The sequence below is a fragment of the Somniosus microcephalus genome, chromosome 1 (assembly GCF_052327205.1).
Source record: "Somniosus microcephalus isolate GS21.2 chromosome 1, FLI_Smic_1.0, whole genome shotgun sequence".
Taxonomy (NCBI): domain Eukaryota; kingdom Metazoa; phylum Chordata; class Chondrichthyes; order Squaliformes; family Somniosidae; genus Somniosus; species Somniosus microcephalus.
The window spans coordinates 305,572,881-305,600,787 of record NC_140987.1 but is presented as its reverse complement, the minus strand read 5'-3'; positions in this window follow the sequence as shown (position 1 = coordinate 305,600,787).

The following is a 27,907-nucleotide window of genomic DNA, read 5'->3' as shown; positions in this document are numbered from 1 at the left end:
CAAGCTCAGTGCTGGGGAAGAGCCGGCTCGGTAGTGGGGAAGACCTGGCTTGGTGCTGAGGAAGACCAGGCTCAGTGCTGAGGAAGAACAGGCTCGGTGCTGGGGAAGCAGGCTCGGTGCTGGGGAAGAGCAGTTTCGGTGCGGGGGAAGATCAGGCTCGGTGCTGGGGAAGACCAGGCTCGGTGCTGGGGAAGAGCAGGCTCGGAGCTTGGAAAGCAGGCTCAGTGCATTGAAGGACCATGCTCGGTGAAGTGGAAGACCAGGCTCGGTAGTGGGGAAGCAAGCTCAGTGCTGGGGAAGAGCAGGCTCAGTGTTGGGGAAGCAGGCTCGGTGCTGGGGAAGCAGGCTTGGTGCTGGTGAAGATCAGGCTCGGTGCTGGGGAAGACCAGGCTCGTGCTGGGGAAGCAGGCCCGGTTCTGGGGAGGACCTAGGCAAGGTGCTGGGGAAGAGCAGGCTCGGTGCTGGGGAAGCAGGCTCTTTGCTGGGGAAGAGCAGGCTCGTTGCTGGGGAAGACAAGGCTCGGTGTTGGGGAAGCAGGTTCGGTGCTGGGGAAGCAGGCTCAGTGCTGAGGAGGAGCAGGTTCGATGATGGGGAAGACCAGGCTCGGTGCTCGGGAATAGCATGCTCAGTGCTGGGGAAGGCCAGGCTCAGTGCTGGTGAAGCAGGCTCGGTGCTGGGGAAGACCAGTCTCGGTGCTGGGGAAGCATGCTCGGTGCTGGAAAAGAACTGGCTCGGTGGTGGGGTAGAGCAGGCTCGGTGATGGGGCAGACCAGCTTGATGCTGGGGTAGAGCAGGCTCCGTGCTGGGGAAGAGCCGGCTCGGAACAGGGGAGGCAGCATCAGTGCTGGGGAAGAGCAGGCTCAGTGCTGGGGAAGCAGTTTCGGTGCTGGGGCAGTCCAGGCTCGATGCTGGGGAAGACCAGGCTCGATGCTGGGGAAGACCAGACTCGGGGCTGGGGAAGACGAGGCTCGGTGCTGGGTAAGAATAGGCTCAGTGCTCGGGAACAAGCTCAGTGCTGGGGAAGAGCCGGCTCGGTGCTGGGGAAGGGCTGGCTTGGTGCTGAGGAAGAGCAGGCTTGGTGCTGAGGAAGAACAGGCTCGGTGCTGGGGAAGCAGGCTCGGTGCTGTGGAAGAGCAGTTTCGGTGCTGGGGAACACCAGGCTCAGAGCTGGGGAAGACCAGGCATGGTGCTGGGGAAACAGGTTCAGTGCTGGGGATGCAGGCTTGGTGCAGGGGAAGACCAGACTCGGTGCTGGGGAAGACCAGGCTCGGTGATGGGGTAGACTAGGCTCGGTGCTGGGGAAGCAAGCTCAGTGCTGGGGAAGAGCCGGCTCGGTGCTGGGGAAGACCTGGCTTGGTGCTGAGGAAGAGCAGGCTTGGTGCTGAGGAAGAACAGGCTCGGTGCTGGGAAAGCAGGCTCGGTGCTGTGGAAGAGCAGTTTCGGTGCTGGGGAAGATCAGGCTCGGTGCTGGGGAAGACCAGGCTTGGAGCTGGCGAAGCAGTCTCGGTGCTGGGGAAGCAGGCTCGGTGCTGGGGAGGAGCAGGCTTGGTGCTGGGGAAGACATTGATCGGTGCGGCGGTAGAGCAGGCTCGGAGCTGGGGAAGATCAGTTTCGGTGCTGGGGAAGACCAGGCTCAGTGCTGAGGAAGAGCAGGCACGGTGCTGGTGAAACAGGTTCAGTGCTGGGGATGCAGGCTCGGTGCTCGGGAAGACCAGGCACCGTGCTGGGGATTCAGGCTCAGTGCTGAGTAAGAACAGGTTCTGTGCTGAGGAAGAACACGCTCGGAGTTGGGGAAGACCAGTCTCGGTGCTGGGAAAGCAGGCTCGGTGCTGGTAATGAGCAGGCTCGGTGCTGGAGAAGCAGGCTCTGTGCTGGGGAAGCACGTCTCGGTGCTAGGATAGAGCTGGCTCGTTGCTGGGGAAGCAGGTTCGGTGCTGGGATAGAGCAGGCCCGGTGCTGGGGAAGACCAGACTCGGTGCTGGGGAAGACCAGTCTCAGTACTGGGGAAGCATGCTCGGTGCTGGGGAAGACCAGTCTCGGTGCTGGGGAAGCATGCTCGGTGCTGGGGAAGACCTGGCTCGGTAATGGGGTAGAGCAGGCACGGTGATGGGGCAGACCAGCTCGATGCTGGGGTAGAGCAGGCAACGTGCTGGGGAAGAGCAGGCTCGGAACTGGGGAGGGAGCGTCAGTGCTGGGGAAGAGCAGGCTCCATGCTGGGGAAGCAGGTTCGGTGCTCGGGAAGCCCAGGCTCCATGCTGGGCAAGCAGGCTCGGTGCTGAGGAAGAACAGGCTCGGTGCTTGGGAAGACCAGGCTCGGTGCTGGGAAGCAGGCTCAGTGCTGATAATGAGCAGACTCAGTGCTGGGGAAGCAGGTTCGGTGCTTTGGAAGAACAGGCTCAGTGCTGGTGAAGGCCAGGCTCGGTGCTGAGGAAGAACAGGCTTGGAGCTGGGGAAGACCAGGCTTAGTGCTTGGAAAGCAAGCTCGATGCTGGTGAAAAGCAGGCCCAGTGCTGGGGATAACAAGGCTCAGTGCTGGGGAAGACCAGTCTCGGTGCTGGGGAAGTGGGTTCGATGCTGGGGAAGACCAGTCTCAGTACTGGGGAAGCATGCTTGGTGCTGGGGAAGACCAGTCTCGGTGCTGGGGAAGCATGCTCTGTGCTGGGGAAGATCAGGCTCGGTGCTGGGGAAGAGCAGGCTCGGATCTTTGGAAGCAGGCTCAGTGCATTGAAAGACCAGGCTCGGTGCTGGGGAAGATTGGCTCGGTGCTGGAGAAGCAAGCTCAGTGCTGGGGAAGAGCCGGCTCGGTAGTGGGGAAGACCTGGCTTGGTGCTGAGGAAGACCAGGCTCAGTGCTGAGGAAGAACAGGCTCGGTGCTGGGGAAGCAGGCTCGGTGCTGGGGAAGAGCAGTTTCGGTGCGGGGGAAGATCAGGCTCGGTGCTGGGGAAGACCAGGCTCGGTGCTGGGGAAGAGCAGGCTCGGAGCTTGGAAAGCAGGCTCAGTGCATTGAAGGACCATGCTCGGTGAAGTGGAAGACCAGGCTCGGTAGTGGGGAAGCAAGCTCAGTGCTGGGGAAGAGCAGGCTCAGTGTTGGGGAAGCAGGCTCGGTGCTGGGGAAGCAGGCTTGGTGCTGGTGAAGATCAGGCTCGGTGCTGGGGAAGACCAGGCTCGTGCTGGGGAAGCAGGCCCGGTTCTGGGGAGGACCTAGGCAAGGTGCTGGGGAAGAGCAGGCTCGGTGCTGGGGAAGCAGGCTCTTTGCTGGGGAAGAGCAGGCTCGTTGCTGGGGAAGACAAGGCTCGGTGTTGGGGAAGCAGGTTCGGTGCTGGGGAAGCAGGCTCAGTGCTGAGGAGGAGCAGGTTCGATGATGGGGAAGACCAGGCTCGGTGCTCGGGAATAGCATGCTCAGTGCTGGGGAAGGCCAGGCTCGGTGCTGGTGAAGCAGGCTCGGTGCTGGGGAAGACCAGTCTCGGTGCTGGGGAAGCATGCTCGGTGCTGGAAAAGAACTGGCTCGGTGGTGGGGTAGAGCAGGCTCGGTGATGGGGCAGACCAGCTTGATGCTGGGGTAGAGCAGGCTCCATGCTGGGGAAGAGCCGGCTCGGAACAGGGGAATCAGCATCAGTGCTGGGGAAGAGCAGGCTCAGTGCTGGGGAAGCAGTTTCGGTGCTGGGGCAGTCCAGGCTCGGTGCTGGGGAAGACCAGGCTCGATGCTGGGGAAGACCAGACTCGGGGCTGGGGAAGACCAGGCTCGGTGCTGGGTAAGAATAGGCTCGGTGCTCGGGAACAAGCTCAGTGCTGGGGAAGAGCCGGCTCGGTGCTGGGGAAGGCCTGGCTTGGTGCTGAGGAAGAGCAGGCTTGGTGCTGAGGAAGAACAGGCTCGGTGCTGGGGAAGCAGGTTCGGTGCTGTTGAAGAGCAGTTTCGGTGCTGGGGAACACCAGGCTCGGAGCTGGGGAAGACCAGGCATGGTGCTGGGGAAACAGGTTCAGTGCTGGGGAAGCAGGCTTGGTGCAGGGGAAGACCAGACTCGGTGCTGGGGAAGACCAGGCTCGGTGATGGGGTAGACTAGGCTCGGTGCTGGGGAAGCAAGCTCAGTGCTGGGGAAGAGCCGGCTCGGTGCTGGGGAAGACCTGGCTTGGTGCTGAGGAAGAGCAGGCTTGGTGCTGAGGAAGAACAGGCTCGGTGCTGGGAAAGCAGGCTCGGTGCTGTGGAAGAGCAGTTTCGGTGCTGGGGAAGATCAGGCTCGGTGCTGGGGAAGACCAGGCTTGGAGCTGGCGAAGCAGTCTCGGTGCTGGGGAAGCAGGCTCGGTGCTGGGGAGGAGCAGGCTTGGTGCTGGGGAAGACATTGATCGGTGCGGCGGTAGAGCAGGCTCGGAGCTGGGGAAGATCAGTTTTGGTGCTGGGGAAGACCAGGCTCAGTGCTGAGGAAGACCAGGCACGGTGCTGGGGAAACAGGTTCAGTGCTGGGGATGCAGGCTCGGTGCTCGGGAAGACCAGGCACCGTGCTGAGGATTCAGGCTCAGTGCTGAGTAAGAACAGGTTCGGTGCTGAGGAAGAACACGCTCGGAATTGGGGAAGACCAGTCTCGGTGCTGGGAAAGCAGGCTCGGTGCTGGTAATGAGCAGGCTCGGTGCTGGAGAAGCAGGCTCTGTGCTGGGGAAGCACGTCTCGGTGCTAGGATAGAGCTGGCTCGTTGCTGGGGAAGCAGGTTCGGTGCTGGGATAGAGCAGGCCCGGTGCTGGGGAAGACCAGACTCGGTGCTGGGGAAGACCAGGCTCGGTGCTGGAGAAGCAAGCTCAGTGCTGGGAAAGAGCAGGCTCAGTGCTGAGGAAGAACAGGCTCGGTGCTGGGGAAGCAGGCTCGGTGCTGGGGAAGAGCAGTTTCGGTGTGGGGGAAGAACAGGCTCGGTGCTGGGGAAGACCAGGCTCGGTGGTGGGGAAGACCAGGCTCGGTGCTGGGGAAGAGCAGGCTCGGAGCTGGGAAAGCAGGCTCAGTGCATTGAAGGACCATGCTCGGTGCAGTGGAAGACCAGGCTCGGTGCTGGGGAAGCAAGCTCAGTGCTGGGGAAGAGCAGGCACGGTGCTGGGGAAGCAGGCTCGGTGCTGGGGAAGCAGGCTTGGTGCTGGTGAAGATCAGGCTCGGTGCTGGGGACGACCAGGCTCGTGCTGGGGAAGCAGGCCCGGTTCTGGGGAAGACCTATGCATGGTGCTGGGGAAGAGCAGGCTTGGTGCTGGGGAAGCAGGCTCGTTGCTGGGGAAGAGCAGGCTCGTTGCTGGAGAAGACAAGGCTCGGTGTTGGGGAAGCAGGTTCGGTGCTGGGGAAGCAGGCTCGGTGCTGAGGAGGAGCAGGTTCGATGATGGGGAAGACCAGGCTCGGTGCTCGGGAATAGCATGCTCAATGCTGGGGAAGACCAGACTCGGTGCTGGTGAAGCTGGCTCGGTGCTGGGGAAGATGAGTCTCGGTGCTGGGGAAGCATGCTCGGTGCTGGGGAAGACCTGGCTCGGTGGTGGGGTAGAGCAGGCTCGGTGATGGGGCAGACCAGCTCGATGCAGGGGTAGAGCAGGCTCCGTGCTGGGGAAGAGCCGGCTCGGAACTGGGGAGGCAGCGTCAGTGCTGGGGAAGAGCAGGCTCGGTGCTGGGGAAGCAGTTTCGGTGCTGGGGAAGACCAGGCTCGGTGCTGGGGAAGACCAGACTCGGTGCTGGGGAAGACCAGGCTCGGTGCTGGGGAAGACTAAGCTCAGTGCTGGGGAAGCAAGCTCAGTGCTGGGGAAGAGCCAGCTTGGTGCTGGGGAAGACCTAGCTTGGTGCTGAGGAAGAGCAGCCTTGGTGCTGAGGAAGAACAGGCTCAGTGCTGGGGAAGCAGTCTCGGTGCTGGGGAAGAGCAGTTTCGGTGCTGGGGAACACCAGGCTCGGAGCTGGGGAAGACCAGGCATGGTGCTGGGGAAACAGGTTCAGTGCTGGGGAAGCAGGCTTGGTGCTGGGGAAGACCAGACTCGGTGCTGGGGAAGACCAGGCTCGGTGATGGGGTAGACTAGGCTCGGTGCTGGGGAAGCAAGCTCAGTGCTGGGGAAGACCTGGCTTGGTGCTGAGGAAGAGCAGGCTTGGTGCTGAGGAAGAACAGGCTCGGTGCTGAGTAAGAACAGGCTCGGTGCTGAGGAAGAACACGCTCGGTGTTGGGGAAGACCAGTCTCGGTGCTGGGAAAGCAGGCTCGTTGCTGGTAATGAGCAGGCTCGGTGCTGGAGAAGCAGGCTCTGTGCTGGGGAAGCAGGTCTCGGTGCTAGGATAGAGCTGGCTCGTTGCTGGGGAAGCAGGTTCGGTGCTGGGATAGAGCAGGCCCGGTGCTGGGGAAGACCAGACTCGGTGCTGGGGAAGACCAGGCTCGGTGCTCGGGAATAGCATGCTCAGTGCTGGGGAAGACCAGTCTCGGTGCTGGGGAAGTGGGCTCGATGCTGGGGAAGACCAGTCTCAGTACTGGGGAAGCATGCTCGGTGCTGGGGAAGACCAGTCTCGGTGCTGGGGAAGCATGCTTGATGCTGGGGAAGACCTGGCTCGGTGGTGGGGCAGAGCAGGCTCGGTGATGGGGCAGACCAGCTCGATGCTGGGGTAGAGCAGGCTCCGTGCTGGGGAAGCAGTTTCGCTGCTCGGGAAGGCCAGGCTCCGTGCTGGGGAAGCAGGCTCGGTGCTGAGGAAGAACAGGCTCGGTGCTGAGGAAGAACAGGCTCGGAGCTGGGGAAGACCAGGCTCGGTGCTGGGAAAGCAGGCTCAGTGCTGGTAATGAGCAGACTCAGTGCTGGGGAAGCAGGTTCGGTGCTGGGGAAGACCAGGCTCAGTGCTGGTGAAGGCCAGGCTTGGTGCTGAGGAAGAACAGGCTTGGAGCTCGGGAAGACCAGGCTTAGTGCTGGGAAAGCAAGCTCGATGCTGGTGAAGAGCAGGCTCGGTGCTGGGGATAACAAGGCTCAGTGCTGGGGAAGACCAGTCTCAGTACTGGGGAAGTTTGCTTGGTGCTGGGGAAGACCAGACTCGGTGCTGGGGAATCATGCTCGGTGCTGGGGAAGACAAGGCTCGGTGCTGGGGAAGAGCAGGCTCGGATATTGGGAAGCAGGCTCAGTGCATTGAAAGACCATGCTCGGTGTTGGGGAAGACTAGGCTCGGTGCTGGAGAAGCAAGCTCAGTGCTGGGAAAGAGCCGGCTCAGTGGTGGGGAAGACATGGCTTGGTGCTGAGGAAGAGCAGGCTCAGTGCTGAGGAAGAACAGGCTCGGTGCTGAGGAAGCAAGCTCAGTGCTGGGGAAGAGCAGGCTCGGTGCTGGGGACGCAGGCTCGGTGCTGGGGAAGCAGGCTTGGTGCTGGTGAAGATCAGGCTCGGTGCTGGGGAAGACCAGGCTCGTGCTGGGGAAGCAGGCCCGGTTCTGGGGAAGACCTAGGCATGGTGCTGGGGAAGAGCAGGCTTGGTGCTGGGGAAGCAGGCTCGTTGCTGGGGAAGTGTAGGCTCGTTGCTGGGGAAGACAAGGCTCGGTGTTGGGGAAGCAGGTTCGGTGCTGGGGAAGCAGGCTCGGTGCTGAGGTGGAGCAGGTTCGATGATGGGGAAGACCAGGCTCGGTGCTCGGGAATAGCATGCTCAATGCTGGGGAAGACCAGACTTGGTGCTAGTGAAGCAGGCTCGGTGCTGGGGAAGACCAGTCTCGGTGCTGGGGAAGCATGCTCGGTGCTGGGGAAGACCTGGCTCGGTGGTGGGGTAGAGCAGGCTCGGTGATAGGGCAGACCAGCTCGATGCAGGGGTAGAGCAGGCTCCGTGCTGGGGAAGAGCCGGCTCGAAACTGGGGAGGCAGCGTCAGTGCTGGGGAAGAGCAGGCTCGGTGCTGGCGAAGCAGTTTCGGTGCTGGGGAAGACCAGGCTCGGTGCTGGGGAAGACCAGACTCGGTGCTGGGGAAGACCAGGCTCGGTGCTGGGGAAGACTAGGCTCAGTGCTGGGGAAGCAAGCTCAGTGCTGGGGAAGAGCCGGCTCGGTGCTGGGGAAGACCTGGCTTGGTGCTGAGGAAGAGCAGGCTTGGTGCTGAGGAAGAACAGGCTCGGTGCTGGGGAAGCAGTCTCGGTACTGTGGAAAAGCAGTTTCGGTGCTGGGGAAGATCAGGCTCGGTGCTGGGGAAGACCAGGCTTGGAGCTGGCGAAGCAGTCTTGGTGTTGGGGAAGCAGGCTCGGTGCTGGGGAGGAGCAGGCTTGGTGCTGGGGAAGACATTGCTCGGTGTGGCGGTAGAGTAGGCTCGGAGCTGGGGAAGAGCAGTTTCGGTGCTGGGGAAGACCAGGCTCGGTGCTGAGGAAGACCAGGCACGGTGCTGGGGAAACAGGTTCAGTGCTGGGGATGCAGGCTCGGTGCTCGGGAAGACCAGGCACCGTGCTGGGGATTCAGGCTCGGTGCTGAGTAAGAACAGGCTCGGTGCTGAGGAAGAACACGCTCGGAGTTGGGGAAGACCAGTCTCGGTGCTGGGAAAGCAGGCTCGGTGCTGGTAATGAGCAGGCTCAGTGCTGGAGAAGCAGGGTCTGTGCTGGGGAAGCAGGTCTCGGTGCTAGGATAGAGCTGGCTCGTTGCCGGGGAAGCAGGTTTGGTGCTGGGATAGAGCAGGCCCGGTGCTGGGGAAGACCAGACTCGGTGCTGGGGAAGACCAGGCTCGGTGCTCGGGAATAGCATGCTCAGTGCTGGGGAAGACCAGTCTCGGTGCTGGGGAAGTGGGCTCGATGAGGGGAAGACCAGTCTCAGTACTGGGGAAACATGCTCGGTGCTGGGGAAGACCAGTCTCGGTGCTGGGGAAGCATGCTTGATGCTGGGGAAGACATGGCTCGGTGGTGGGGCAGAGCAGGCTCGGTGATGGGGCAGACCAGTTTGATGCTGGGGTAGAGCAGGCTCCGTGCTGGGGAAGCAGTTTCGCTGCTCGGGAAGGCCAGGCACCGTGCTGGGGAAGCAGGCTCGGTGCTGAGGAAGAACAGGCTGGGTGCTGAGGAAGAACAGGCTCGGAGCTGGGGAAGACCAGACTCGGTGCTGGGGAAGACCAGGCTCGGTGCTGGGGAAGACTAAGCTCAGTGCTGGGGAAGCAAGCTCAGTGCTGGGGAAGAGCCAGCTTGGTGCTGGGGAAGACCTAGCTTGGTGCTGAGGAAGAGCAGCCTTGGTGCTGAGGAAGAACAGGCTCAGTGCTGGGGAAGCAGGCTCGGTGCTGGGGAAGAGCAGTTTCGGTGCTGGGGAACACCAGGCTCGGAGCTGGGGAAGACCAGGCATGGTGCTGGGGAAACAGGTTCAGTGCTGGGGAAGCAGGCTTGGTGCTGGGGAAGACCAGACTCGGTGCTGGGGAAGACCAGGCTCGGTGATGGGGTAGACGAGGCTCGGTGCTGGGGAAGCAAGCTCAGTGCTGGGGAAGACCTGGCTTGGTGCTGAGGAAGAGCAGGCTTGGTGCTGAGGAAGAACAGGCTCGGTGCTGGGGAAGCAGGCTCGGTGCTGTGGAAGAGCAGTTTCGGTGCTGGGGAAGATCAGGCTCGGTGCTGGGGAAGACCAGGCTTGGAGCTGGTGAAGCAGTCTCGGTGTTGGGGAAGCAGGCTCGGTGCTGGGGAGGAGCAGGCTTGGTGCTTTGGAAGACATTGCTCGGTGCGGCGGTAGAGCAGGCTCGGAGCTGGGGAAGAGCAGTTACGGTGCTGGGGAAGACCAGGCTCGGTGCTGAGGAAGACCAGGCGCGGTGCTGGGGAAACAGGTTCAGTGCTGGGGATGCAGGCTCGGTGCTCGGGAAGACCAGGCACCGTGCTGGGGATTCAGGCTCGGTGCTGAGTAAGAACAGGCTCGGTGCTGAGGAAGAACACGCTCGGTGTTGGGGAAGACCAGTCTCGGTGCTGGGAAAGCAGGCTCGGTGCTGGTAATGAGCAGGCTCGGTGCTGGAGAAGCAGGTCTCGGTGCTAGGATAGAGCTGGCTCGTTGCTGGGGAAGCAGGTTCGGTGCTGGGATAGAGCAGGCCCGGTGCTGGGGAAGACCAGACTCGGTGCTGGGGAAGACCAGGCTCGGTGCTCGGGAATAGCATGCTCAGTGCTGGGGAAGACCAGTCTCGGTGCTGGGGAAGTGGGCTCGATGCTGGGGAAGACCAGTCTCAGTACTGGGGAAGCATGCTCGGTGCTGGGGAAGACCAGTCTCGGTGCTGGGGAAGCATGCTTGATGCTAGGGAAGACCTGGCTCGGTGGTGGGGCAGAGCAGGCTCGGTGATGGGGCAGACCAGCTCGATGCTGGGGTAGAGCAGGCTCCGTGCTGGGGAAGCAGTTTCGCTGCTCGGGAAGGCCAGGCTCCGTGCTGGGGCAGCAGGCTCGGTGCTGAGGAAGAACAGGCTCGGTGCTGAGGAAGAACAGGCTCGGAGCTGGGGAAGACCAGGCTCGGTGCTGGGAAAGCAGGCTCAGTGCTGGTAATGAGCAGACTCAGTGCTGGGGAAGCAGGTTCGGTGCTGGGGAAGACCAGGCTCAGTGCTGGTGAAGGCCAGGCTTGGTGCTGAGGAAGAACAGGCTTGGAGCTCGGGAAGACCAGGCTTAGTGCTGGGAAAGCAAGCTCGATGCTGGTGAAGAGCAGGCTCGGTGCTGGGGATAACAAGGCTCAGTGCTGGGGAAGACCAGTCTCAGTACTGGGGAAGTTTGCTTGGTGCTGGGGAAGACCAGACTCGGTGCTGGGGAAGCATGCTCGGTGCTGGGGAAGACAAGGCTCGGTGCTGGGGAAGAGCAGGCTCGGATATTGGGAAGCAGGCTCAGTGCATTGAAAGACCATGCTCGGTGTTGGGGAAGACTAGGCTCGGTGCTGGAGAAGCAAGCTCAGTGCTGGGAAAGAGCCGGCTCAGTGGTGGGGAAGACATGGCTTGGTGCTGAGGATGAGCAGGCTCAGTGCTGAGGAAGAACAGGCTCGGTGCTGAGGAAGCAAGCTCAGTGCTGGGGAAGAGCAGGCTCGGTGCTGGGGACGCAGGCTCGGTGCTGGGGAAGCAGGCTTGGTGCTGGTGAAGATCAGGCTCGGTGCTGGGGAAGACCAGGCTCGTGCTGGGGAAGCAGGCCCGGTTCTGGGGAAGACCTAGGCATGGTGCTGGGGAAGAGCAGGCTTGGTGCTGGGGAAGCAGGCTCGTTGCTGGGGAAGAGCAGGCTCGTTGCTGGGGAAGACAAGGCTCGGTGTTGGGGAAGCAGGTTCGGTGCTGGGGAAGCAGGCTCGGTGCTGAGGTGGAGCAGGTTCGATGATGGGGAAGACCAGGCTCGGTGCTCGGGAATAGCATGCTCAATGCTGGGGAAGACCAGACTTGGTGCTAGTGAAGCAGGCTTGGTGCTGGGGAAGACCAGTCTCGGTGCTGGGGAAGCATGCTCGGTGCTGGGGAAGACCTGGCTCGCTGGTGGGGTAGAGCAGGCTCGGTGATAGGGCAGACCAGCTCGATGCAGGGGTAGAGCAGGCTCCGTGCTGGGGAAGAGCCGGCTCGAAACTGGGGAGGCAGCGTCAGTGCTGGGGAAGAGCAGGCTCGGTGCTGGGGAAGCAGTTTCGGTGCTGGGGAAGACCAGGCTCGGTGCTGGGGAAGACCAGACTCGGTGCTGGGGAAGACCAGGCTCGGTGCTGGGGAAGACTAGGCTCAGTGCTGGGGAAGCAAGCTCAGTGCTGGGGAAGAGCCGGCTCGGTGCTGGGGAAGACCTGGCTTGGTGCTGAGGAAGAGCAGGCTTGGTGCTGAGGAAGAACAGGCTCAGTGCTGGGGAAGCAGGCTCGGTGCTGGGGAAGAGCAGTTTCGGTGCTGGGGAAGATCAGGTTCGGTGCTGGGGAAGACCAGGCATGCTGCTGGGGAAACAGGTTCAGTGCTGGGGAAGCAGGCTTGGTGCTGGGAAAGACCAGACTCGGTGCTGGGGAAGCAGCCTCGGTGCTGTGGAAAAGCAGTTTCGGTGCTGGGGAAGATCAGGCTCGGTGCTGGGGAAGACCAGGCTTGGAGCTGGCGAAGCAGTCTCGGTGTTGGGGAAGCAGGCTCGGTGCTGGGGAGGAGCAGGCTTGGTGCTGGGGAAGACATTGCTCGGTGTGGCGGTAGAGCAGGCTCGGAGCTGGGGAAGAGCAGTTTCGGTGCTGGGGAAGACCAGGCTCGGTGCTGAGGAAGACCAGGCACGGTGCTGGGGAAATAGGTTCAGTGCTGGGGATGCAGGCTCGGTGCTCGGGAAGACCAGGCACCGTGCTGGGGATTCAGGCTCGGTGCTGAGTAAGAACAGGCTCGGTGCTGAGGAAGAACACGCTCGGAGTTGGGGAAGACCAGTCTCGGTGCTGGGAAAGCAGGCTCGGTGCTGGTAATGAGCAGGCTCAGTGCTGGAGAAGCAGGGTCTGTGCTGGGGAAGCAGGTCTCGGTGCTAGGATAGAGCTGGCTCGTTGCTGGGGAAGCAGGTTTGGTGCTGGGATAGAGCAGGCCCGGTGCTGGGGAAGACCAGACTCGGTGCTGGGGAAGACCAGGCTCGGTGCTCGGGAATAGCATGCTCAGTGCTGGCGAAGACCAGTCTCGGTGCTGGGGAAGTGGGCTCGATGAGGGGAAGACCAGTCTCAGTACTGGGGAAACATGCTCGGTGCTGGGGAAGACCAGTCTCGGTGCTGGGGAAGCATGCTTGATGCTGGGGAAGACATGGCTCGGTGGTGGGGCAGAGCAGGCTCGGTGATGGGGCAGACCAGTTTGATGCTGGGGTAGAGCAGGCTCCGTGCTGGGGAAGCAGTTTCGCTGCTCGGGAAGGCCAGGCACCGTGCTGGGGAAGCAGGCTCGGTGCTGAGGAAGAACAGGCTCGGTGCTGAGGAAGAACAGGCTCGGAGCTGGGGAAGACCAGGCTCGGTGCTGGGAAAGCAGGCTCAGTGCTGGTAATGAGCAGACTCAGTGCTGGGGAAGCAGGTTCGGTGCTGGAGAAGACCAGGCTCAGTGCTGGTGAAGGCCAGGCTTGGTGCTGAGGAAGAACAGGCTTGGAGCTCGGGAAGACCAGGCTTAGTGCTGGGAAAGCAAGCTCGATGCTGGTGAAGAGCAGGCTCGGTGCTGCGGATAACAAGGCTCAGTGCTGGGGAAGACCAGTCTCGGTGCTGGGGAAGTGTGTTCGATGCTGGGGAAGACCAGTCACAGTACTGGGGAAGCTTGCTTGGTGCTGGGGAAGACCAGTCTCGGTGCTGGGGAAGCATGCTCGGTGCTGGGGAAGACAAGGCTCGGTGCTGGGGAAGAGCAGGCTCGGATATTGGGAAGCAGGCTCAGTGCATTGAAAGACCATGCTCGGTGCTGGGGAAGACTAGGCTCAGTGCTGGAGAAGCAAGCTCAGAGCTGGGAAAGAGCCGGCTCGGTGGTGGGGAAGACATGGCTTGGTGCTGAGGAAGAGCAGGCTCAGTGCTGAGGAAGAACAGGCTCGGTGCTGGGGAAGCAGGCTCGGTGCTGGGGAAGAGCAGTTTCGGTGCGGGGGAAGATCGGCTCGGTGCTGGGGAAGATCAGGCTCGGTGGTGGGGAAGACCAGGCTCGGTGCTGGGGAAGAGCAGGCTCGGAGCTGGGAAAGCAGGCTCAGTGCATTGAAGGACCATGCTCGGTGCCGTGGAAGACCAGGCTCGGTGCTGGGGAAGCAAGCTCAGTGCTGGGGAAGAGATTGGCTCGGTGCTGGGGAATCAGGTTCGGTGCTGGGGAAGCAGGCTTGGTGCTGGTGAAGATCAGGCTCGGTGCTGGGGAAGACCAGGCTCGTGCTGGGGAAGCAGGCCCGGTTCTGGGGAAGACCTAGGCATGGTGCTGGGGAAGAGCAGGCTTGGTGCTGGGGAAGCAGTCTCGTTGCTGGGGAAGAGCAGGCTCGTTGCTGGGGAAGACAAGGCTCGGTGTTGGGGAAGCAGGTTCGGTGCTGGGGAAGCAGGCTCGGTGCTGAGGAGCAGGTTCGATGATGGGGAAGACCAGGCTCGGTGCTCGGGAATAGCATGCTCAATGCTGGGGAAGACCAGACTCGGTGCTGGTGAAGCAGGCTCGGAGCTGGGGAAGACCAGTCTCGGTGCTGTGAAAGCAGGCTTGGTGCTCGTAATGAGCAGGCTCGGTGCTGGGGAAGCAGGCTCTGTGCTGGGGAAGCACGTCTCGGTGCTGGGATAGAGCAGGCCCGGTGCTGGGGAAGACCAGACTCGGTGCTGGGGAAGACCAGGCTCGGTGCTCGGGAATAGCATGCTCAGTGCTGGGGAAGACCAGTCTCGGTGCTGGGGAAGTGGGTTCGATGCTGGGGAAGACCAGTCTCAGTACTGGGGAAGCATGCTCGGTGCTGGGGAAGACCAGTCTCGGTGCTGGGGATGCATGCTTGATGCTGGGGAAGACCTGGCTCGGTGGTGGGGTAGAGCAGGCTCGGTGATGGGGCAGACAAGCTCGATGCTGGGGTAGAGCAGGCTCCATGCTGGGGAAGACCTGGCTCGGTGCTGGGGAAGCAGGCTCGGTGCTGAGGAAGAACAGGCTCGGTGCTGAGGAAGAACAGGCTCGGAGCTGAGGAAGACCAGGATCGGTGCTGGGAAAGCAGGCTCGGTGCTGGTAATGAGCAGGCTCGGAACTGGGGAAGCAGCTTCGGTGCTGGGGAAGACCAGGCTCAGTGCTGGTGAAGGCCAGGCTCGGTGCTGAGGAAGAACAGGCTCGGAGCTGGGGAAGACCAGTCTTAGTGCTGGGAAAGCAAGCTCCGTGCTGGTGAAGAGCAGGCTCGGTGCTGGGGATAACCAGTCTCGGAGCTGGGGAAGACTAGGCTCAGTGCTGGAGAAGCAAGTCAGTGCTGGGGAAGAGTCGGCTCGGTGGTGGGGAAGACCTGGCTTGGAGCTGAGGAAGAGCAGGCTCGGTGCTGAGGAAGAACAGTCTCGGTGCTGGGGAAGCAGGCTGGGTGCTGGGGAAGAGCAGGCTCAGAGCTTGGGAAGCAGGCTCAGTGCATGGAAAGACCAGGCTCGGTGCTGGGGAAGACCAGGCTCGGTGCTGGGGAAGCCAGCTCAGTGCTGGTGAAGAGCAGGCTCGGTGCTGGGGAAGACCAGGCTCGGTGCTGGGGAAGCAGGCTCGGTGCTGGGGAAGCAGGCTTGGTGCTGGGGAAGATCAGGCTCGGTGCTGGGGAAGACCAGGCTCATGCTGGGGAAGCAGGCTCGGTACTGGGGAAGACCTGGCTCGGTGCTGGGGAAGAGCAGGCTCGGTTCTGGGGAAGCAGGCTCGTTGCTGGGGAAGAGCAGGCGTTGCTGGGGAAGACAAGGCTCGGTGCTGTGTAAGCAGTTTCTGTGCTGGGGAAGCAGGCTCAGTGCTGGGAAACAACAGGCTCGGTGCCGGGGAAGCCCAGTATCGGTGCTGGGGAAGCAGACTCGGTATGCGGAAGACCAGGTTCGGTGCTGGGGACGAGCAGGCTCGGTGCTAGGGAAGACCAGACTCGGTGCTGGTGAAGCAGGCTCGCTGCTGAGGAGGACCAGGTTCGATGATGTGGAAGACAAGGCTCGGTGCTCGGGAATAGCATGCTCAGTGCTGGGGAAGACCAGGCTCGGTGCTGGTGAAGCAGGCTCGGTGCTGGGGAAGCAGGCTCGGTGCTGGGGAGGAGCAGGCCCGGTGCTGGGGAAGAGCAGGTTCGGTGCTGGGGAAGATCAGGCTCGGTGCTGGGGAAGACCAGGCTTGGAGCAGGCGAAGCAGTCTCGGTGTTGGGGAAGCAGTCTCGGTGCTGTGGAGGAGCAGGCTTGGTGCTGGTGAAGACGTGGCTCGGTGCTGTGGTAGAGCAGGCTCGGAGCTTGGGAAGAGCAATTTCGGTGCTGGGGAAGACCAGGCTCGGTGTTGGGGAAGATCAGGCTCGGTGCTGGGGAAGACCAGGCTCCTGCTGGGGAAGCAGGCTAGGTGCTGCGGAAGGCCAGGCTCGGTGCTGGGGAAGATCAGGCTCGGTGCTGGGGAAGCAGGCTCGTTGCTGGGGAAGCCCAGGCTTGGTGCAGGGGAAGACCAGGCTCGGTGCTGGGGAAGCGGACTCGGAACTGGTGAAGCAGCGTCGGTGCTGGGGAAGAGCAGGCTTGGTGCTTGGGAAGCAGGCTCGGTGCTGGGGAAGACGAGGATCAGTGCTGGGGAAGACCAGGCTCGGTGCTGGGGAAGACCAGGCTTGGTGCTGGGGAAGCAGGCTCGGTGCTGGGGAAGCAGTCTCGGTGATGTGGGAAGCAGGTTTGGTGCTTGGGAAAACGTGTCTCGGTGCTACGGTAGAGCAGGCTCGAAGCTTGGGAAGAGCAGTTTCGGTGCTGGGGAAGACCAGGCTCGGTGCTGGGGAAGCAAGCTCGGTGCTGCGGAAGAGCAGGCTCGGTGTTGGGGAAGATCAGACTCGGTGCTGGAGAAGCAAGCTCAGTGCTGGGAAAGAGCCGGCTCGGTGGTGGGGAAGACATGGCTTGGTGCTGAGGAAGAGCAGGCTCAGTGCTGAGGAAGAACAGGCTCGGTGCTGGGGAAGCAGGCTCGGTGCTGGGGAAGAGCAGTTTCGGTGCGGGGGAAGATCAGGCTCGGTGCTGGGGAAGACCAGGCTCGGTGGTGGGGAAGACCAGGCTCGGTGCTGGGGAAGAGCAGGCTCGGAGCGGGGAAAGCAGGCTCAGTGCATTGAAGGACCATGCTCGGTGCAGTGGAAGACCAGGCTCGGTGCTGGGGAAGCAAGCTCAGTGCTGGGGAAGAGCAGGCTCGGTGCTGGGGAAGCAGGCTCGGTGCTGGGGAAGCAGGCTTGGTGCTGGTGAAGATCAGGCTCGGTGCTGCGGAAGACCAGGCTCGTGCTGGGGAAGCAGGCCCGGTTCTGGGGAAGACCTAGGCATGGTGCTGGGGAAGAGCAGGCTTGGTGCTGGGGAAGCAGGCTCGGTGCTGGTAATGAGCAGGCTCAGTGCTGGAGAAGCAGGGTCTGTGCTGGGGAAGCAGGTCTCGGTGCTAGGATAGAGCTGGCTCGTTGCCGGGGAAGCAGGTTTGGTGCTGGGATAGAGCAGGCCCGGTGCTGGGGAAGACCAGACTCGGTGCTGGGGAAGACCAGGCTCGGTGCTCGGGAATAGCATGCTCAGTGCTGGGGAAGACCAGTCTCGGTGCTGGGGAAGTGGGCTCGATGAGGGGAAGACCAGTCTCAGTACTGGGGAAACATGCTCGGTGCTGGGGAAGACCAGTCTCGGTGCTGGGGAAGCATGCTTGATGCTGGGGAAGACATGGCTCGGTGGTGGGGCAGAGCAGGCTCGGTGATGGGGCAGACCAGTTTGATGCTGGGGTAGAGCAGGCTCCGTGCTGGGGAAGCAGTTTCGCTGCTCGGGAAGGCCAGGCACCGTGCTGGGGAAGCAGGCTCGGTGCTGAGGAAGAACAGGCTCGGTGCTGAGGAAGAACAGGCTCGGAGCTGGGGAAGACCAGACTCGGTGCTGGGGAAGACCAGGCTCGGTGCTGGGGAAGACTAAGCTCAGTGCTGGGGAAGCAAGCTCAGTGCTGGGGAAGAGCCAGCTTGGTGCTGGGGAAGACCTAGCTTGGTGCTGAGGAAGAGCAGCCTTGGTGCTGAGGAAGAACAGGCTCAGTGCTGGGGAAGCAGGCTCGGTGCTGGGGAAGAGCAGTTTCGGTGCTGGGGAACACCAGGCTCGGAGCTGGGGAAGACCAGGCATGGTGCTGGGGAAACAGGTTCAGTGCTGGGGAAGCAGGCTTGGTGCTGGGGAAGACCAGACTCGGTGCTGGGGAAGACCAGGCTCGGTGATGGGGTAGACGAGGCTCGGTGCTGGGGAAGCAAGCTCAGTGCTGGGGAAGACCTGGCTTGGTGCTGAGGAAGAGCAGGCTTGGTGCTGAGGAAGAACAGGCTCGGTGCTGGGGAAGCAGGCTCGGTGCTGTGGAAGAGCAGTTTCGGTGCTGGGGAAGATCAGGCTCGGTGCTGGGGAAGACCAGGCTTGGAGCTGGTGAAGCAGTCTCGGTGTTGGGGAAGCAGGCTCGGTGCTGGGGAGGAGCAGGCTTGGTGCTTTGGAAGACATTGCTCGGTGCGGCGGTAGAGCAGGCTCGGAGCTGGGGAAGAGCAGTTACGGTGCTGGGGAAGACCAGGCTCGGTGCTGAGGAAGACCAGGCGCGGTGCTGGGGAAACAGGTTCAGTGCTGGGGATGCAGGCTCGGTGCTCGGGAAGACCAGGCACCGTGCTGGGGATTCAGGCTCGGTGCTGAGTAAGAACAGGCTCGGTGCTGAGGAAGAACACGCTCGGTGTTGGGGAAGACCAGTCTCGGTGCTGGGAAAGCAGGCTCGGTGCTGGTAATGAGCAGGCTCGGTGCTGGAGAAGCAGGTCTCGGTGCTAGGATAGAGCTGGCTCGTTGCTGGGGAAGCAGGTTCGGTGCTGGGATAGAGCAGGCCCGGTGCTGGGGAAGACCAGACTCGGTGCTGGGGAAGACCAGGCTCGGTGCTCGGGAATAGCATGCTCAGTGCTGGGGAAGACCAGTCTCGGTGCTGGGGAAGTGGGCTCGATGCTGGGGAAGACCAGTCTCAGTACTGGGGAAGCATGCTCGGTGCTGGGGAAGACCAGTCTCGGTGCTGGGGAAGCATGCTTGATGCTAGGGAAGACCTGGCTCGGTGGTGGGGCAGAGCAGGCTCGGTGATGGGGCAGACCAGCTCGATGCTGGGGTAGAGCAGGCTCCGTGCTGGGGAAGCAGTTTCGCTGCTCGGGAAGGCCAGGCTCCGTGCTGGGGCAGCAGGCTCGGTGCTGAGGAAGAACAGGCTCGGTGCTGAGGAAGAACAGGCTCGGAGCTGGGGAAGACCAGGCTCGGTGCTGGGAAAGCAGGCTCAGTGCTGGTAATGAGCAGACTCAGTGCTGGGGAAGCAGGTTCGGTGCTGGGGAAGACCAGGCTCAGTGCTGGTGAAGGCCAGGCTTGGTGCTGAGGAAGAACAGGCTTGGAGCTCGGGAAGACCAGGCTTAGTGCTGGGAAAGCAAGCTCGATGCTGGTGAAGAGCAGGCTCGGTGCTGGGGATAACAAGGCTCAGTGCTGGGGAAGACCAGTCTCAGTACTGGGGAAGTTTGCTTGGTGCTGGGGAAGACCAGACTCGGTGCTGGGGAAGCATGCTCGGTGCTGGGGAAGACAAGGCTCGGTGCTGGGGAAGAGCAGGCTCGGATATTGGGAAGCAGGCTCAGTGCATTGAAAGACCATGCTCGGTGTTGGGGAAGACTAGGCTCGGTGCTGGAGAAGCAAGCTCAGTGCTGGGAAAGAGCCGGCTCAGTGGTGGGGAAGACATGGCTTGGTGCTGAGGATGAGCAGGCTCAGTGCTGAGGAAGAACAGGCTCGGTGCTGAGGAAGCAAGCTCAGTGCTGGGGAAGAGCAGGCTCGGTGCTGGGGACGCAGGCTCGGTGCTGGGGAAGCAGGCTTGGTGCTGGTGAAGATCAGGCTCGGTGCTGGGGAAGACCAGGCTCGTGCTGGGGAAGCAGGCCCGGTTCTGGGGAAGACCTAGGCATGGTGCTGGGGAAGAGCAGGCTTGGTGCTGGGGAAGCAGGCTCGTTGCTGGGGAAGAGCAGGCTCGTTGCTGGGGAAGACAAGGCTCGGTGTTGGGGAAGCAGGTTCGGTGCTGGGGAAGCAGGCTCGGTGCTGAGGTGGAGCAGGTTCGATGATGGGGAAGACCAGGCTCGGTGCTCGGGAATAGCATGCTCAATGCTGGGGAAGACCAGACTTGGTGCTAGTGAAGCAGGCTTGGTGCTGGGGAAGACCAGTCTCGGTGCTGGGGAAGCATGCTCGGTGCTGGGGAAGACCTGGCTCGCTGGTGGGGTAGAGCAGGCTCGGTGATAGGGCAGACCAGCTCGATGCAGGGGTAGAGCAGGCTCCGTGCTGGGGAAGAGCCGGCTCGAAACTGGGGAGGCAGCGTCAGTGCTGGGGAAGAGCAGGCTCGGTGCTGGGGAAGCAGTTTCGGTGCTGGGGAAGACCAGGCTCGGTGCTGGGGAAGACCAGACTCGGTGCTGGGGAAGACCAGGCTCGGTGCTGGGGAAGACTAGGCTCAGTGCTGGGGAAGCAAGCTCAGTGCTGGGGAAGAGCCGGCTCGGTGCTGGGGAAGACCTGGCTTGGTGCTGAGGAAGAGCAGGCTTGGTGCTGAGGAAGAACAGGCTCAGTGCTGGGGAAGCAGGCTCGGTGCTGGGGAAGAGCAGTTTCGGTGCTGGGGAAGATCAGGTTCGGTGCTGGGGAAGACCAGGCATGCTGCTGGGGAAACAGGTTCAGTGCTGGGGAAGCAGGCTTGGTGCTGGGAAAGACCAGACTCGGTGCTGGGGAAGCAGCCTCGGTGCTGTGGAAAAGCAGTTTCGGTGCTGGGGAAGATCAGGCTCGGTGCTGGGGAAGACCAGGCTTGGAGCTGGCGAAGCAGTCTCGGTGTTGGGGAAGCAGGCTCGGTGCTGGGGAGGAGCAGGCTTGGTGCTGGGGAAGACATTGCTCGGTGTGGCGGTAGAGCAGGCTCGGAGCTGGGGAAGAGCAGTTTCGGTGCTGGGGAAGACCAGGCTCGGTGCTGAGGAAGACCAGGCACGGTGCTGGGGAAATAGGTTCAGTGCTGGGGATGCAGGCTCGGTGCTCGGGAAGACCAGGCACCGTGCTGGGGATTCAGGCTCGGTGCTGAGTAAGAACAGGCTCGGTGCTGAGGAAGAACACGCTCGGAGTTGGGGAAGACCAGTCTCGGTGCTGGGAAAGCAGGCTCGGTGCTGGTAATGAGCAGGCTCAGTGCTGGAGAAGCAGGGTCTGTGCTGGGGAAGCAGGTCTCGGTGCTAGGATAGAGCTGGCTCGTTGCTGGGGAAGCAGGTTTGGTGCTGGGATAGAGCAGGCCCGGTGCTGGGGAAGACCAGACTCGGTGCTGGGGAAGACCAGGCTCGGTGCTCGGGAATAGCATGCTCAGTGCTGGCGAAGACCAGTCTCGGTGCTGGTGAAGGCCAGGCTCGGTGCTGAGGAAGAACAGGCTCGGAGCTGGGGAAGACCAGTCTTAGTGCTGGGAAAGCAAGCTCCGTGCTGGTGAAGAGCAGGCTCGGTGCTGGGGATAACCAGTCTCGGAGCTGGGGAAGACTAGGCTCAGTGCTGGAGAAGCAAGTCAGTGCTGGGGAAGAGTCGGCTCGGTGGTGGGGAAGACCTGGCTTGGAGCTGAGGAAGAGCAGGCTCGGTGCTGAGGAAGAACAGTCTCGGTGCTGGGGAAGCAGGCTGGGTGCTGGGGAAGAGCAGGCTCAGAGCTTGGGAAGCAGGCTCAGTGCATGGAAAGACCAGGCTCGGTGCTGGGGAAGACCAGGCTCGGTGCTGGGGAAGCCAGCTCAGTGCTGGTGAAGAGCAGGCTCGGTGCTGGGGAAGACCAGGCTCGGTGCTGGGGAAGCAGGCTCGGTGCTGGGGAAGCAGGCTTGGTGCTGGGGAAGATCAGGCTCGGTGCTGGGGAAGACCAGGCTCATGCTGGGGAAGCAGGCTCGGTACTGGGGAAGACCTGGCTCGGTGCTGGGGAAGAGCAGGCTCGGTTCTGGGGAAGCAGGCTCGTTGCTGGGGAAGAGCAGGCGTTGCTGGGGAAGACAAGGCTCGGTGCTGTGTAAGCAGTTTCTGTGCTGGGGAAGCAGGCTCAGTGCTGGGAAACAACAGGCTCGGTGCCGGGGAAGCCCAGTATCGGTGCTGGGGAAGCAGACTCGGTATGCGGAAGACCAGGTTCGGTGCTGGGGACGAGCAGGCTCGGTGCTAGGGAAGACCAGACTCGGTGCTGGTGAAGCAGGCTCGCTGCTGAGGAGGACCAGGTTCGATGATGTGGAAGACAAGGCTCGGTGCTCGGGAATAGCATGCTCAGTGCTGGGGAAGACCAGGCTCGGTGCTGGTGAAGCAGGCTCGGTGCTGGGGAAGCAGGCTCGGTGCTGGGGAGGAGCAGGCCCGGTGCTGGGGAAGAGCAGGTTCGGTGCTGGGGAAGATCAGGCTCGGTGCTGGGGAAGACCAGGCTTGGAGCAGGCGAAGCAGTCTCGGTGTTGGGGAAGCAGTCTCGGTGCTGTGGAGGAGCAGGCTTGGTGCTGGTGAAGACGTGGCTCGGTGCTGTGGTAGAGCAGGCTCGGAGCTTGGGAAGAGCAATTTCGGTGCTGGGGAAGACCAGGCTCGGTGTTGGGGAAGATCAGGCTCGGTGCTGGGGAAGACCAGGCTCCTGCTGGGGAAGCAGGCTAGGTGCTGCGGAAGGCCAGGCTCGGTGCTGGGGAAGATCAGGCTCGGTGCTGGGGAAGCAGGCTCGTTGCTGGGGAAGCCCAGGCTTGGTGCAGGGGAAGACCAGGCTCGGTGCTGGGGAAGCGGACTCGGAACTGGTGAAGCAGCGTCGGTGCTGGGGAAGAGCAGGCTTGGTGCTTGGGAAGCAGGCTCGGTGCTGGGGAAGACGAGGATCAGTGCTGGGGAAGACCAGGCTCGGTGCTGGGGAAGACCAGGCTTGGTGCTGGGGAAGCAGGCTCGGTGCTGGGGAAGCAGTCTCGGTGATGTGGGAAGCAGGTTTGGTGCTTGGGAAAACGTGTCTCGGTGCTACGGTAGAGCAGGCTCGAAGCTTGGGAAGAGCAGTTTCGGTGCTGGGGAAGACCAGGCTCGGTGCTGGGGAAGCAAGCTCAGTGCTGCGGAAGAGCAGGCTCGGTGTTGGGGAAGATCAGACTCGGTGCTGGAGAAGCAAGCTCAGTGCTGGGAAAGAGCCGGCTCGGTGGTGGGGAAGACATGGCTTGGTGCTGAGGAAGAGCAGGCTCAGTGCTGAGGAAGAACAGGCTCGGTGCTGGGGAAGCAGGCTCGGTGCTGGGGAAGAGCAGTTTCGGTGCGGGGGAAGATCAGGCTCGGTGCTGGGGAAGACCAGGCTCGGTGGTGGGGAAGACCAGGCTCGGTGCTGGGGAAGAGCAGGCTCGGAGCGGGGAAAGCAGGCTCAGTGCATTGAAGGACCATGCTCGGTGCAGTGGAAGACCAGGCTCGGTGCTGGGGAAGCAAGCTCAGTGCTGGGGAAGAGCAGGCTCGGTGCTGGGGAAGCAGGCTCGGTGCTGGGGAAGCAGGCTTGGTGCTGGTGAAGATCAGGCTCGGTGCTGCGGAAGACCAGGCTCGTGCTGGGGAAGCAGGCCCGGTTCTGGGGAAGACCTAGGCATGGTGCTGGGGAAGAGCAGGCTTGGTGCTGGGGAAGCAGGCTCGTTGCTGGGGAAGAGCAGGCTCGTTGCTGGGGAAGACAAGGCTCGGTGTTGGGGAAGCAGGTTCGGTGCTGGGGAAGCAGGCTCGGTGCTGAGGAGGAGCAGGTTCGATGATGGGGAAGACCAGGCTCGGTGCTCGGGAATAGCATGCTCAATGCTGGGGAAGATCAGACTCGGTGCTGGTGAAGCAGGCTCGATGCTGGGGAAGACCAGTCTCGGTGCTGGGGAAGCATGCTCGGTGCTGGGGAAGACCTGGCTCGGTGGTGGGGTAGAGCAGGCTCGGTGATGGGGCAGACCAGCTCGATGCAGGGGTAGAGCAGGCTCCGTGCTGGGGAAGAGCCGGCTCGGAACTGGGGAGGCAGCGTCAGTGCTGGGGAAGAGCAGGCTCGGTGCTGGGGAAGCAGTTTCGGTGCTGGGGAAGACCAGGCTCGGTGCTGGGGAAGACCAGACTCGGTGCTGGGGAAGACCAGGCTCGGTGCTGGGGAAGACTAGGCTCAGTGCTGGGGAAGCAAGCTCAGTGCTGGGGAAGAGCCGGCTCGGTGCTGGGGAAGAACTGGCTTGGTGCTGAGGAAGAGCAGGCTTGGTGCTGAGGAAGAACAGGCTCAGTGCTGGGGATGCAGGCTCGGTGCTGGGGAAGAGCAGTTTCGGTGCTGGGGAAGATCAGGCTCGGTGCTTGGGAAGACCAGGCTTGGAGCTGGCGAAGCAGTCTCGGTGTTGGGAAAGCAGGCTCGGTGCTGTGGAGGAGCAGGCTTGGTGCTGGGGAAGACATTGCTCGGTGTTGCGGTAGAGCCGGCTCGGATCTGGGGAAGAGCAGTTTCGGTGCTGGGGAAGACCAGGCTGGGTGCTGAGGAAGACAAGGCACGGTGCTGGGGAAACAGGTTCAGTGCTGGGGATGCAGGCTCGGTGCTCGGGAAGACCAGGCACCGTGCTGGGGATTCAGGCTCGGTGCTGAGTAAGAACAGGCTCGGTGCTGAGGAAGAACACGCTCGGAGCTGGGGAAGACCAGTCTCGGTGCTGTGAAAGCAGGCTCGGTGCTGGTAATGAGCAGGCTCGGTGCTGGTGAAGCAGGCTCTGTGCTGGGGAAGCACGTCTCGGTGCTAGGATAGAGCTGGCTCGTTGCTGGGGAAGCAGGTTCTGTGCTGGGATAGAGCAGGCCCGGTGCTGGGGAAGACCAGACTTGGTGCTGAAGAAGACCAGGCTCGGTGCTCGGGAATAGCATGCTCAGTGCTGGGGAAGACCAGTCTCGGTGCTGGGGAAGCATGCTCGGTGCTGGGGAAGACCAGTCTCAGTGCTGGGGATGCATGCTTGATGCTGGGGAAGACCTGGCTCAGTGGTGGGGTAGAGCAGGCTCGGTGATGGGGCAGACAAGCTCGATGCTGGAGTAGAGCAGGCTCCGTGCTGGGGAAGACCTGGCTCGGTGCTGGGGAAGCAGGCTCGGTGCTGAGGAAGAACAGGCTCGGTGCTGAGGAAGAACAGGCTCGGAGCTGAGGAAGACCTGGATCGGTGCTGGGAAAGCAGGCTCGGTGCTGGTAATGAGCAGGCTCGGAACTGGGGAAGCAGGTTCGGTGCTGGGGAAGACCAGGCTCAGTGCTGGTGAAGGCCAGGCTCGGTGCTGAGGAAGAACAGGCTCGGAGCTGGGGAAGACCAGTCTTAGTGCTGGGAAAGCAAGCTCCGTGCTGGTGAAGAGCAGGCTCGGTGCTGGGGATAATCAGTCTCGGAGCTGGGGAAGACTAGGCTCAGTGCTGGAGAAGCAATCTCAGTGCTGGGGAAGAGTCGGTTCGGTGGTGGGGAAGACCTGGCTTGGTGCTGAGGAAGAGCAGGCTCGGTGCTGAGGAAGAACAGTCTCGGTGCTGGGGAAGCAGGCTCGGTGCTGGGGAAGAGCAGGCTCAGAGCTTGGGAAGCAGGCTCAGTGCATGGAAAGACCAGGCTCGGTGCTGGGGAAGACCAGGCACGGTGCTGGGGAAGCCAGCTCAGTGCTGGGGAAGAGCAGGCTTGGTGCTGGGGAAGCAGGCTCGGTGCTGGGGAAGCAGGCTTGGTGCTGGGGAAGATCAGGCTCGGTGCTGGGGAAGACCAGGCTCATGCTGGGGAAGCAGGCTCGGTACTGGGGAAGACCTGGCTCGGTGCAGGGGAAGAGCAGGCTCGGTTCTGGGGAAGCAGGCTCGTTGCTGGGGAAGAGCAGGCTCGTTGCTGGGGAAGACAAGGCTCGGTGCTGTGTAAGCAGTTTCTGTGCTGGGGAAGCAGGCTCAGTGCTGGGGAACAACAGGCTCGGTGCCGGGGAAGCCCAGTATCGGTGCTGGGGAAGCAGACTCGGTATGCGGAAGACCAGGTTCGGTGCTGGGGACGAGCAGGCTCGGTGCTAGGGAAGACCAGACTCGGTGCTGGTGAAGCAGGCTCGCTGCTGAGGAGGACCAGGTTCGATGATGTGGAAGACAAGGCTCGGTGCTCGGGAATAGCATGCTCAGTGCTGGGGAAGACCAGGCTCGGTGCTGGTGAAGCAGGCTCGGTGCTGGGGAAGCAGACTCGGTGCTGGGGAGGAGCAGGCTCGGTGCTGGGGAAGAGCAGGTTCGGTGCTGGGGAAGATCAGGCTCGGTGCTGGGGAAGACCAGGCTTGGAGCTGGCGAAGCAGTCTCGGTGTTGGGGAAGCAGTCTCGGTGCTGTGGAGGAGCAGGCTTGGTGCTGGTGAAGACGTGGCTCGGTGCTGTGGTAGAGCAGGCTCGGAGCTTGGGAAGAGCAATTTCGGTGCTGGGGAAGACCAGGCTCGGTGTTGGGGAAGATCAGGCTCGGTGCTGGGGAAGACCAGGCTCCTGCTGGGGAAGCAGGCTAGGTGCTGCGGAAGACCAGGCTCGGTGCTGGGGAAGTTCAGGCTCGGTGCTGGGGAAGCAGTCTCGTTGCTGGGGAAGCCCAGGCTTGGTGCAGGGGAAGACCAGGCTCGGTGCTGGGGAAGCGGACTCGGAACTGGTGAAGCAGCATCGGTGCTGGGGAAGAGCAGGCTTGGTGCTTGGGAAGCAGGCTCGGTGCTGGGGAAGACGAGGATCAGTGCTGGGGAAGACCAGGCTCGGTGCTGGGGAAGACCAGGCTTGGTGCTGGGGAAGCAGGCTCGGTGCTGGGGAAGCAGTCTCGGTGTTGGGGAAGCAGGTTTGGTGCTTGGGAAAACGTGTCTCGGTGCTGCGGTAGAGCAGGCTCGAAGCTTGGAAAGAGCAGTTTCGGTGCTGGGGAAGCAGGCTCGGTGCTGGGGAAGACCCGGCTCGGTACTGGGGAAGAGCAGGCTCGGTGCTGGGGAAGAGCAGGTTCGGTGCTGGGGAAGATCAGGCTCGGTGCTGGGGAAGACCAGGCTTGGAGCTGGCGAAGCAGTCTCGGTGTTGGGGAAGCAGGCTCGGTGCTGGGGAGGAGCAGGCTTGGTGCTGGTGAAGACGTGACTCGGTACTGTGGTGGAGCAGGCTCGGAGCTTGGGATGAGCAATTTCGGTGCTGGGGAAGACCAGGCTCTGTGTCGGGGAAGATCAGGCTCGGTGCTGGGGAAGACCAGGCTCCTGCTGGGGAAGCAGGCTAGGTGCTGCGGAAGACCAGGCTCGGTGCTGGGGAAGATCAGGCTCGGTGCTGGGGAAGCAGGCTCGTTGCTGGTGAAGCCCAGGCTCGGTGCAGGGGAAGACCAGGCTCGGTGCCGGGGAAGCGGGCTCGGAACTGGTGAAGCAGCGTCGGTGCTGGGGAAGAGCAGGCTTGGTGCTGGGGAAGCAGGCTCGGTGCTGGGGAAGACGAGGCTCGGTGCTGGGGAAGACCAGGCTTGGTGCTGGGGAAGCAGGCTCGGGGCTGGGGATGCAGTCTCGGTGTTGGGGAAGCAGGCTTGGTGCTGGGGAAAACGTGTCTCGGTGCTCCGGTAGAGCAGTCTCGGAGCTTGGGAAGAGCAGTTTCGGTGCTGGGGAAGACCAGGCTCGGTGCTGGGGAAGCAAGCTCAGTGCTGCGGAAGAGCAGGCTCGGTGTTGGGGAAGATCAGACTCGGTGCTGGGGAAGACCAGGCTCGTGCTGGGGAAGCAGGCTCGGTGCTGGGGAAGCCCTGGCTCGGTGCCAGGGAAGACCAGGCTCGGTGCTGGGGAAGCAGGCTCGGAACTGCTGAAGAAGCGTCGGTGCTGGGGAAGAGCAGGGTCGGTGCTTGGTAAGCAAGCTCGGTGCTGGGGAAGACCAGGCTCGGTGCTGGGGAAGACGAGGCTCGGTGCTGGGGAAGACCAGGCTCGGTGCTGGGGAAGCAGGCTCGGTGCTGGGGAAGACCTGGCTCGGTGGTGGGGTAGAGCAGGCTCGGTAATGGGGCAGACCAGCATCGATGCTGGAGTAGAGCAGGATCGGTGCTGGGGAAGAGCAGGCTCGGAACTGGTGAAGCAGTGTCAGTGCTGGGGAAGAGCAGGCTCGGTGCTGGTGAAACAGGCTCGGTGCTGGGGAAGACCAGGCTTGGTGCTGGGGAAGTCCAGGCTCGGTGCTGGGGAAGACCAGGTTCGGTGGTGGGGTAGAGCAGGCTCGGAAATGGGGCAGAGCAGGCTTGATGCTGGGGTAGAGCAGGCTCGGTGCTGGGGAAGAGCAGGCTCGGAATTGGGGCAGCAGCGTCGGTGCTGGGGAAGAGCAGGCTCGGTGCTGGGGAAGCAGGCTCGGTGTTGACGAAGACCAGGCTCGGTACTGGGGAATACCAGGCTCGGTGCTGGGGAAGACCAGGCTCGGTGCTGGGGAAGACCAGGCTCGGTGCTGGGGAAGAAGGCTCGGTGCTGGGGAGGAAGGGTTGGTGCAGGGGAAGCAGGCTCAATACTGGGTAAGACCAGGCTCGGTGCTGGGGAAGCAGGCTCGGTGCTGGGGAAGAGCAGGCTCGG